The sequence below is a fragment of the Sphaerodactylus townsendi genome, linkage group LG09, assembly GCF_021028975.2.
Source record: "Sphaerodactylus townsendi isolate TG3544 linkage group LG09, MPM_Stown_v2.3, whole genome shotgun sequence".
NCBI lineage: Eukaryota > Metazoa > Chordata > Lepidosauria > Squamata > Sphaerodactylidae > Sphaerodactylus > Sphaerodactylus townsendi.
In genome coordinates, this window is record NC_059433.1 from 15,665,831 (window position 1) to 15,677,777 (window position 11,947).

The window sequence follows — 11,947 nt, forward strand, 5'->3', positions numbered from 1 at the left end:
GCCGCTATTCTGCGGCTCCATGGGCGGGATCCTCTTCACCGCCCTGCGGGGGGCAGAGCGCCTCGCCCGGCGGCCCGGCCAAGCCGAGCGCCCGGGGATCTCTTCCACCCGCCCTGCGGGGCAGGTGACCTACTAGCCAGCCCGGTGGCCGAACCCGCCCGGGATCCTCTTCCCCGCCCTGCAGGGCAGGCTGCCCGGCAGCCGGCCAGGCGAGACACGCCAGGCCATCGCTACACCACTGGCGAAGCCAGCGAGACAGCAAGTGGGAGTGAGGCGTGGGGAGCGAGGGGGGGGGGTAGCGGGGAGAATTAGAGCCAAATGGCTCTTTGAGGGGAAAAGGTTCCCGACCCCTGCCTTAGTAGATACTGTGTGTGTGTGTTTTACCTCAGCACAGAGAAGGGGTGTGTGTGGGGTTTCTACAGGGACGCCAAAAGACATTATTATGCAAAGCACACATTAAAAACTAGGTGCAGTAGAAAGGACTGAAACATCCAATCAGCCCTCCCGAGAGGGTGATGACCTAATAAACCAAAATGAACACATACATGCAAAAAGGGTAATTACTCTCTGCGGGGAGACAGCCCCACCCAGCCCTATTGATCCCAAACCCAACAGTGACAGATTTGCAAATAAATTCCAGCTCAGCAGCTTTGCGCCGGAGTCTCCCTTTAAAACTTCTTTCAGGGTTAACAGAATGTTCAAAGAGATGGAAATGCTTCCATATGGGCGGGCAAATGTTTGTCTGAATTTATGTTGATTGCAGCTGTTGTCTTTGGATATGGACTGTTGGGTTTGCCCTATGTGAAGATCAGATGGCACTGCTGATATACGATGATGCATATTGCATGAGAAGGCATGCTGGTGAATGAGGCCTCTCTGGCGTGGCTGAAATTGGCGTTCAGCAGAGGCCAATCTGCTGGTGATCCCTGGCCCCTCAATGATACGGCTGGCCTCCACCCGGGCCAGAGCCTTTACAGCTCTGGCCCCCGCCTGGTGGAACGCTCTCCCTCCAGCTATGCGGGCCCTGCAGGATCTTAATGAGTTCCATGAGCCTGCAGAAGACTAATTCTTCCACCGGGCCTTTGGGGAGGCCGGCCGCTGATGGCCCCCCTTTTTATAACATCTGTGGATCCTGCCGTCCCTCACCTCTTTTAGGGGATTTGTTAGTAGGACGCCATCTGTTGTGCTTTGGTATTGGTACGATGCATTTTAATGGGGTCTGGTTTTAATATGTATAGAGCCATTTTCCTAATGATTTTTTAATTAATTCTGATATTTATTGATTTTAATTTGTGCTCTATTTATATGTTCTGTTGTTCACCACCCTGAGCCCTCCGGGGGAGGGCGGTATACAAGTATAATTAATAAATAAATATGAAGGAATCACAACTATTAGTTTTTTAAAAAACAATAACTAAGGATTACAATGATATTTTTCACCACAAATGCTTTGGGATCTAAAGCGAGATAATATGTAGAGGTCCCAACACCATGTGCTTTGAATTCCCACTGTGGAGACAGGCGAGCTAGAAAAATAAATTGAAAAATATAATTGAAAATGGAGGGGCCGATAAAAGGCTGGTGGTTGGGAGGGGAAAGACAGAAGGAAGGAGGAAAGGTTGAAGGTCTGGGGGTTGCTAGGGGGAGGGGGAAAAGTGAAATAGTGCGAGAAAGCTGAGACAGGGGAAAGCAGGTACCCTTGGCAAAGCCTTGCAGGTTCCCTGCTTATAACTGGACCCAGCCCGACAACCAGTATTGTTTAACTGGACCATAGTTTTCCTGGGTAGGAGCTGCCAAATGTAGGGAGTGAAAGAAAACGGAAGACAGAGGACCAGATAAAGAAAGGCTGTCTGGAAGGAGAGAAGAAGGTTGCTGTCCGAGGGTGGACCCCTTTTGTGCGAACCCTTTACCAATAACACACACCACTCCATTGCTGGGGTAACAAATTGGCCATAGCCATTTTATTGAGCAGAAGCGTGAGGCTAAGCATGGGGTCTAGATCTGGTCATGCGGGTAACGTGCTGAAGCTCCGCCGGGTGGATGCCCCGTACATGAGCTTGGCTCAACTGGGGCTCTGCCGGGCAGATACTCCTGGCAAGAGGTGTTCCGCCTTGGCCCTGTTTGGCAGGGCGGTTGCCTCTTGCCGCTGTCGCCGTTCCCAAGGGGAAGGCCTAGCTCCCTAGCTCCCTTCCCCTTGATCTTCCAGATCAATACCCATGCGCCAAACCGCCAACGTATCTGGGCTATGACAAAATAAGCATGCATTAACAATTAAGAAAAGTAGGGAGAGGTGGGCGGGCAAATCGCAGCCGGTGAGCACATGGTTAGCTGTAATAATTGTTGTAATTTGCTGTTGTGGATGTGTGCTGTTGTTTTGTTTTGTCTTTGCTGGCCTTTGGCCGTATTAAACTATCTATCTACAAAGCCAGTGTGGGGTCAGGGTTCAAATGTTCTGGGATCTGGGATCTGGGATCTGGGATCCAGTTCTGCCATGGAAGCTCAGGGTGACCTTGGTTCTGGCATATTCTCTTTCTCAGCCTAGCCTACCCCACAGGGTGCTTTTGATGAGGATAAAATAGAGGATGGGAAATCAACATCGTAAGATTTTTGGGGTCCCAGTTGGGAAGAAAAGCGGGGTATAAACATCTAAGTAAAATAAGCAAATCACAATGCAACCAAATGTTTCTGGAGCAGTACTTCAAAAATCTGTGACATGTTGTATTTGGGTCATATGCTGCACAGCATCATCCGCAATGACAATGACATAATCCGCAATAACACCTAATTTGAGATGTTCTCCAGGCACAGGTCACTAACCAAGGCCGCCATTAAGTCTTGGGCCCATAAACGGAAAAGATGGAAACCAGATTAGCCACTGTTTTGATTTCTGGTGTGCTGCAGGTCACTTGCAGAGTGGTAATTTGTGACATTAACGCTTACTCAGGAAAAACTGCAAATTGACTGTTGTTGACTGGTAAACCAACCTATAGAGCTGTTTTCCGGAGTAAGGTCCGGAAATCAACATTGAAAGATTTTGGGGGTCCCAGTTGCAGCGGCAGGGGCTGTCTGGTGCTCTACTTTCGGAACTGGAACCTCTGACTACTACGGGAGAAGGAAAAGAACGAGATGCAGCTTTTCTGCTACTTACTGAAAGCTAAGTATCGATTGGTTTAGGAATGTTATACATAGCTACCAACCAATCATGAAAGCCCATCATGGTCATAGGGAACATTTACAGAGGCCCCTTCCGCACACGCAAAATAATGCGTTTTCAAACCACTTTCACAACTGTTTGCAAGTGGATTTTGCTATTCCGCACAGCTTTAAAGAGCACTGAAAGCAGTTTGAAAGTGCATTATTCTGCATGTGCGGAATGAGCCAGAGATTTTGAAAGAGGAGAATTGCCGGCTTATCGTCCAGTTCTACAGAATTTGACATGCTAATACCTACCCATAGCTAGTGTGATGTAGTGGTCAAGAGCAGGTGGACTCTGGAGAACCAGTCTGGAGAACCAGGTTCGAGTCCCCATTCCTCCACGTGAGTGGCAGACTGTAATCTGATGGACTGAATTTGTTTCCCTATTCCTCCAAATGAAGCCTGCTGGGTGACCTTAGGCTACTCACAGTTCTCTCAGAACTCTCTCAGCCCCACACACCTCAGTAGATGTCTGTTGTGGGGAGACAAAGTGAAAGGAGTTTGTAAGCCGCTTTGAGTTTCCTTATAGGAGAGAAGGGGAGGTATACGATAGATCCGTCCAAATCCGTCCATCTCCATCCATCCATGGCCCATCCATCCATGTCTAATCATCCATCACTCATCCATCCAGATTTCAGTATACATATAGGTGTTCCATAGGGATGGGTAGTTAAATGAATTATGTTCTGCTTCAGGAGTGCTGATATCCAACTGTAATTTAAGTAGACATTCTCCAGCAAGAGATCCAAAGTCGTACACTTCGAAGCCCATTGACCTCAGTTAGGCTTGCCAGATTTCTAGTCATGGTGGGCAACTTCCTTTCACCTGACAACACTCAACAGGTTTTGTTTAGGGTTTAATCGGCATGCGAATGGGATGGGCACTGCTCTGTAAATGGCTTTTCTTCTCTGCTTCCCCGTACATCACAACAAATATCGCTAGGCAGGGAGAGCTGATTGGGCTGAGATTTATTTATTTATTTAGTAGTAGTAGTAGTAGTAGTAGTAGTAGTAGTAGTAGTAGTAGTAGTAGAAGAAGAAGAAGAAGAAGAAGAAGAAGAAGAGTTTGGATTTATATCCCCCCTTTCTCTCCCGTGAGACCTAAAGGGGCCTACTAACTTCCTTGTCCTTCTCACAACAAACACCCTGTGAGGTAGGTGGGGCTGAGAGAGCTCCGAGAAGCTGTGACTAGCCCAAGGTCACCCAGCTGGCATGTGTGGGAGTGTACAGGCTAATCTGCATTCCTCAAATAAGCCTCCACAGCTCAGGTGGCAGAGCTGGGAATCAAACCCGGTTCCTCCATATTAGATAAACGCGCTCTTAACCTCCTACGCCACTGCTGCTAGTGGCATTTCTGTCCCATCCTAATCTGGAAGGATGAAAAAAAAACAACAACAACCAGACAAATTCAAAAAGCACCCTCTTTTAAATAGCTAAAACCAAACATTATAAGAACATAAAACCATTCATAAAAACAATTAAAACCAAAACTGAAATCCATATTAAAATCACATAAAGGAGTAATACAAACATAGGGCAGAAAGGAGCAACTGTTGAGGTCAGCCTGACGCACAAATAGGTCATCGCTTGCTGGCAGAAGACAGTGACAGAAGGGGACGTTACTAATAGAGCTATTTATTCTGGCAGCCCCTGATTCCTTGCTACTGCTCAGGAGGGTGTAGGGATGCGTCCAAGTGGGATCTAACAGAGCGATTTATTCTATTCTGCCTCTGAGATTTAAACTTTTGTAGCTAGGTTCCTTATAGAAACTTTGGAATGATTACCTGCGATGGTTCTCGTGTATGGGATACTTGTTTGGACAATGTGTATATCTCTCTGTCTCTGTCTCTCTGTCTCTCTCTGTCTCTGTCTCTGTCTCTCTGTCTCTGTCTCTGTCTCTGTCTCTGTCTCTCTGTCTCTCTCTCTCTCTATCTAAATGTATGTGTGTGTGTGTGTATATATATATATATGTATGTATATATATGTATGTGTATGTGTATATATACGTGTGTGTGTGTATGTGTATGTGTATATATATGTGTGTGTGTGTGTGTGTGTGTGTGTGTGTATATATATCATTCATTCATTCATTCATTCATTCATCCATCCATCCATCCATCCATCCATCCATCCATCCATCCATCCATCCATTCAGAAAGCCCCTGATTCCTTACTACTGCTCAGGAGGGTGTAGAGATGCGTCCAAGTGGGATCTAGGGGTCTCCTCTCAACTACAGAGATCAGTTTCCCTGGAGGAAATGGATGCTTTGGGATTGAACCCCACTGAGGTCCCTGCCCTCCCCAGTCTCTATTTCCAAATCTTCAGGACCTTCCCAAGCTGGGTCTGGCAACCCTACTTCCCCCCTACCAGTGGCTAGAGGGGTCTTGGCAACCCTAGTAGGGCATTGCAGGAAATGCCAAGGGAGAAACGCTGTCTCTCTGGTGGCGTGGTGTAATTCCCAGCACAATCGTAGAAATGAAGTCATTTAATTGGGGCAATATTCTAGGAATCCATTTAAGCCCTCTGGTTTTACCACAGAATTCAGTGGAGTCTTACAGTGTCGCCCCAACACAATGATGTCATTTCCAGAAGCAGTGTCACACCATCAGAGCAACACAATTTGAATTTCCCTGCCCCCTGAGGCAGTTCACTGCATGTGGCAGAAGCTGAGGTCAGGGTTGCCTGCACTGTCTTGGGAAATACCTGGAAATTTTGTGGGGTGGAGCTTGAGGAGGGTGGTGCCTGGGAAGGGGAGGGGCTTCAATGAGGTATGATGCCAGAGAGTCTACCCTCCAAAGCAGTCATTTTCTCCAGGTCAACTGATCAAACTAGCTGATAAGGAGGTGAGATGAGTTGTCGTGGATGCTGTAGACCAGAGGTCTGCAACCTGTGGCTCTCCAGATGTTCATGGACTACAATTCCCATCAGCTCCTGCCAGCATAGCCAATTGACCGTGCTGGCAGGGACTGATAGGAGTTTATAACTCGAACCCATAGGTGTCAAACTCGCGGCCCTCTAGATGCTATGGACTACAGTTCCCATCATCCCCTGCCAGCATCATGCTGGCAGGGGATGGTGGGAATTGTAGTCCATAACGTCTGGAGGGCCGCGAGTTTGACACCTGTGCTGTAGACTATCTCTGTGAGATTCATAGACAACTGACACTGACTTTTATCAACCCTTAGAGGAGAACCCCACTACCAACATTAAAAAATAGTGAAAATCGTGGTAGATCAGAGGTGGGATCCAGCAGGTTCTCACCAGTTCCCGAGAGTGGGTTACTAATTATTTGTGTGTACCGAGAGGGGGTTACTAATTGGGTCTGCTTTTCTGTTAGAAATTCCATTAGGTCCAAAAATCATAAAGTCTTGTTGTTTCCCATGTGGCTGGTTAGCGAAGGTAGAAAAACGGGATAATTCTCCCTGTTGGGCTGTTTTAAGAACATGTTTTAGAAATATGGTAAAGTTCCTTGATTAAGGAAAGTCTCCTTCTTTTGATTTCTAGAAACAAAATTAAGTATTTGAAAGTATGAAGTATTTGACAGGCAGTCAATGAGAGGAGAAGTAGTTGTTTCTGTTGGCAGTAGACGATAGGACTTGCTATAATGAGTTTAAATTATGGACAGAAAGATACCAGCTGGAAATTAGGAACTTTTTTTTACAGTAAGAGTTTTTTACAGTAACAGAGAAATTAGTAATGCCCCGCCCCCAGAATGCCTGGCCACGTCCCTGTCATGCCCCGCCCAGCCCCATTGGCGCTACGCCACTGTTTGAATCCCACCACCATGGGAACCTGTTACTAAAATTTTTGGATCCCACCACTGTGGTAGATGATGGCAACATCATGAGACATGTTGACGATAACTGACCGAATTTGTGACTAATGAACATCTGGGAATCTCTGTATTTTACTGCCTCCCTAAAATTATAAACCTGCCCGGTCAACCCCGGGAAACCCCATTGTGTCAGGGTATCGGCTCCATTATGGAACCCATAGCCCAATATATTGATTCTTCCTTGCAACCTTTGGTTAAGGAGATCTGCCACAGATTTGATTAATAAGCTTGAAGGACTTAAAACAAAAATGCGGTTTGAATGATATTGGACAGCCATGTAGGAAGGTAAAGATCAGTGTGCTTAAGCATTTGTCCTGCATCCACATCAGGGTTATGGAGGCACTGCTAGCGCAGGCCTTCATGCAACAGCAACCCAAGCCTGAATCTTCCTGCTTCTTTGTGCTGGGCAATTGTGGAAGAAAAACATCCACAGAGCAACATTCAGCTAGAATTACAAAAGATGGAGTCATTCTGCATCCATAAGTTACAAACTGTCCAACCCACTGGGGTTGATGCCAATCCGGACTTCTCTGCCTTTCTGTGACTTATACCACTTTAATTACAAACCTTTGCTGGCAAGTGCAGGAGCCAAGCTCCTCTAAATGACTGCCAGCGTTCTTTTGCCTCAAGGACATTTTGCGGCAAGAGACAGCAGCACAGAGAACAAAGTGATCCGAACTGGTTACTTTTTCCCTTTAAGATCCTATGTTCTTTCTGTTTCTTTGCACCTACGAGGAGACATTCTCTACGTCTATATTGGAATTATGATATTTGTATTTTGCTTTACAGAATTGTGAGGCTGTCTTTTTTATGGGACAAATCTTATGCACATTGAAGTAAGGACCCACAGGTCTTAATGCCAGTCTGGATTTTATTGTCTTTATGTGACCTAGGCAACTTTAATTGCAAACACCTGCACTCAGGTGTGCGTGGTACACTTTAAATGACAGCCAGCTCTTTTTTTTGCTTCAAGGAGATTTTGCAGCAAGAGGCAACAGCACAGAGAATGACACAGTGTGGATTGGTGGTTTTCTGATTTTAAGTTTATGGTTCTTCTTCTTGTCTCTTTGCACATATGAGGATAGATTCTCTATGTCTAAATAAGAACTCTGATGGCAATTGTATTTCTCTTTACAGAATTGTAAGAACATCTTTCTATTTTAATTAATTAATTAATTAATTAATTAATTAATTAATTATTAAACTTATATACCGCCCTCCCTCGAAGGGCTCAGGGCGGTTCACAACAGACAAACAACAACAGGCAAATAAATAAACAGACACCGTACATTTAGTACTGGCGCATATTAAAACACAGCGTTTAAATCATAATATAACATTTCAAACAACAGATGGCATTTAACAGCTAAAACTCCTCTAAGAGGGGAACAGCAGGGCCCCCGCTGTTAAAAAGGGGGGGAGCATCAGCGGCTGGCCTCCCCAAAAGCCCGGCGGAATAGCTCGGTCTTACAGGCCCTGCGGAACTCATTAAGGTCTCGCAGGGCCCGGACAGCTGGAGGAAGAGCATTCCACCAGGCAGGGGCCAGGGCCATAAAAGCCCTGGCCCGGGTGGAAGCCAGCCGCATCATGGAGGGGCCGGGAACCACCAGCAAATTGGGACATATGGGGACGAGATGGGACATATGGGGCCAGACGGTCCTGCAGGTACGAAGGTCCCAGATCTCATAAGGCCTTCTATGAGACCAATCCTGTAGTAAGTGAGATGTAAAGAAAGTAAGATGTTCTTATGTTCTAAGATGGAAGTCCCCACATTGTTTTGGACACAGGAATGCATGGTTTTGACCATGAGATGAACATGCCCATGAGCCTTGAAGATTCATCAAAGGCAGATAATTACTGGATACTGGCAGCTCGTTGAGGATTTTCTAATTAGTTTAGAGAAGCTTACATTGATTTGAATGTATGAATGACTGTATGCTTTGGCATATACTTGTGGAGATTGAGGCATTAGCTGTTTCACAGCCCTGTTTGTAGATGTTGTTCACACTATTGATTTTACCCTGTTTCCCTGAATATAAATCCCTTGAAAATAAGACGTAGTAGAGGTTTTGCTGAAGTGCGAAATAGAAGGCATCCCCCGAAAGTAAGACGTAGCAAAGTTTTTGTTTGGAAGCATGCCCGACGAACAGAACACAAAAAAATAAGACATCCCCTGAAAATAAGACATAGCGCATCTTTGGGAGCAAAAATTAATATAAGACACTGTCTTATTTTTGGGGAAACATGGTAGTAAAGCTATTCAGTGGTACTGACTGCTAGCCATTGTTGGTGCATTGCTCCCAGTTTTGATTACTAGTGTACAGCTCCCCCCCCCCTCGCCCTTTGTATTCTCTATACTATCTGAAGATTGGCAACTAGGGGTGATGATTTGGTAAACTCTACTCACAAAATCTTGAAAAAAGCCATGTTGGTTTTAAATTTACCAATAATACCCCCCTGTATATTAAAAAAAGCTAAATAGACCAGGAAAAAACCAAACAACAGTCAGCTTTTTCAATCTCCCTCACACACCCCCCCCCCCAGCAGAGGTGGGATCCAGCAGGTTCTCACAGGTTCCCGAGAGTAGGTTTCTAATTTTTTGTGTTTGTCGAGAGGGGATTACTAATTGGTGATTTTGCCACATGATTTTTGCCTTAGTTACGCCCCTCATCTCAGCAGTAGCGCGCACAACTTGAAGTAGTCTAGCGGGAGGTGCACCGGTGTGCGGGGCAGCCTGCGCCCTCGTGCATTCGTTTCCCGCCCAAGGACCGGCGCAGCGGCTGCGTCCTTGCCACAACCCCGCCCAGGAATGCCCTGCCCCCAGAATGCCCAACCAGGCCCATTGGTGCTATGCCACAGTTTGAATCCCACCATGGGAACCTGTTACTAAAAATTTTTGATTCCACCTCTGCCCCCCAGCCATTTCTCAAGTTCATATGGGAACCAGTAGGAGCGGGGACAGAGATAACTCCTTACCGTACTCAGCTCAGCGCAGTATAGAGTTCTCTTCCCTGCTGACAATTAGGGAAACATCAATGAGGACAGTTCTCCCGGTTTGTTTCCCAAACCCCGAGGACCTGGAAAAAAGCCGGAATGGGGGAGAACTGAAAAATTCCAGGTTTTTTTTAACCCCCCCAAAATAGTGAATAAAGCTTGGGAGTATTCGAATTTATCGAAACTTTCTAGGTTAAAAAACTCCAAATCTGAAATTTACCAAGCACAAACAATTGTTCTCACCCCTACCGGCTACCCTATCAGTTGGCAAACACAGTCCAGTCACTTTATCTCAACCTCACAGGGTTGTTGTGGGGATATAACGGACAAGGGACAAGTGATGTATGATCCTTTGAATTCCTTCAGCAAAAGGAGGAATGACCGTGCAATGTGAACTGTATATTTAGACAGCTTATCTATCTGAGGAAACAGAATCTCCAAAAGCTACAAGCACAGTATGGAAGAACACTGCATTTATATATTTTTATTTATTCTATTCTTGAGGCAGTAAACCTCAGTGAAACCCAACAAACCTGCCACGAGTACCAAAATCTAAAGCAGCATGAAGAATTAAAATTAAACTAAAAACCAGCAAAAGTGAGATTTTAATTTGACTCAAAACAAGACTCTGCTCTTTCCATTTAAATTCGTACAATTTGAGCATGTGCAAGATATTCCGATGACTTTGCTCAAGGAAATATTAAGACATGCAAGTGATTGGAAGACGTGTTTGAACAAATCTTCACATTCTTCTGAGGGTGTGGCGGGATATTACTTGGCTTCAAAGCTAAGAGGACAAAGTGATTATACAGCTTCAGTTTATATGCAGAGCCGGATCTACACTCGACCTGTTCATTATAGGCATCTTTGAGTCTCAGATAATCATTATTGGAAATAATAATGATCATTTGCTTTGATGTCATTCTCTGTAGTCCTGTGGACTCAGTAACGCTGCTTTCTCAGGAGTTGTTGAAATGGATCCGACCAAAGCAATTCACCCACCCACCTTGTCTGTGATATAAACGTTCCATAGACACTGAAAATACATTTAGAAAAATCCAGTTGATTCACAACACATTTCAAGAAACAATTCATCCCAGATAATAAAAATCCTTCAAAAACTTCTGCTTCCTTAAATGATCATGGAATATATTTCTAAGTTGGGTTGCCAACCTCCAGATGAGACCGTGGGATCTTCTAGAACCGTGGTGGCGAACCTTTGGCACACCAGATGTTATGGACTACAATTCCTATCAGCCACTGCCAGCATGGCCAATTTGCCATGCTGGCAGGGGCTGATGGGAATTGTAGTCCATAACATCTGGAGTGCCAAAGGTTCACCACCACGGTTTTAGAATTACAACTGATCTCTGCAGGGTCATACTGCCCAGGGGGACACATGGGGTCAAATGCCCTCCGGGCTGTGGTCATTTAGTCATGTGGGGGGTGGAAAATCACACCCACCCTCCCCTCCCCTCCCCTCGGGGCCATACACTGACTTCAAGACAGAGGGATTTCTGTCTCTGGCAAGGTCATGGTGGGGGAGAGTGACCGCCCACACGGAAGGGAGGCTGTGGAAAACTCAGATTTTGCACCTCTGGATCTCTGGACCACAGAGATCAGTTTCCCTGGAGAAAATGGCTGCTCTGGAGGGTGGACCAAGGCTTTTTACGCTGCTGAGGTCCCTCCCCCCCTCCCCAAACCCTGCTATTCCCAGTTCCCACACCCCAATATCCAAGAATTTCCCAGCTGGGACAGACCAATTCCCAAGGCTTAGCAATTGAAAGGTGAATGATTTGCTGTTTCCCTTTTTCTTTTCCTTTTGGAAAGTTTTGCCAGGTGACAACATGTTCTCTACCAGTAACAGTTTGAAGTCTGCACGCCTGTGGACCTCCCAGTGGCCGTGGCCTGACAGTCACTGGC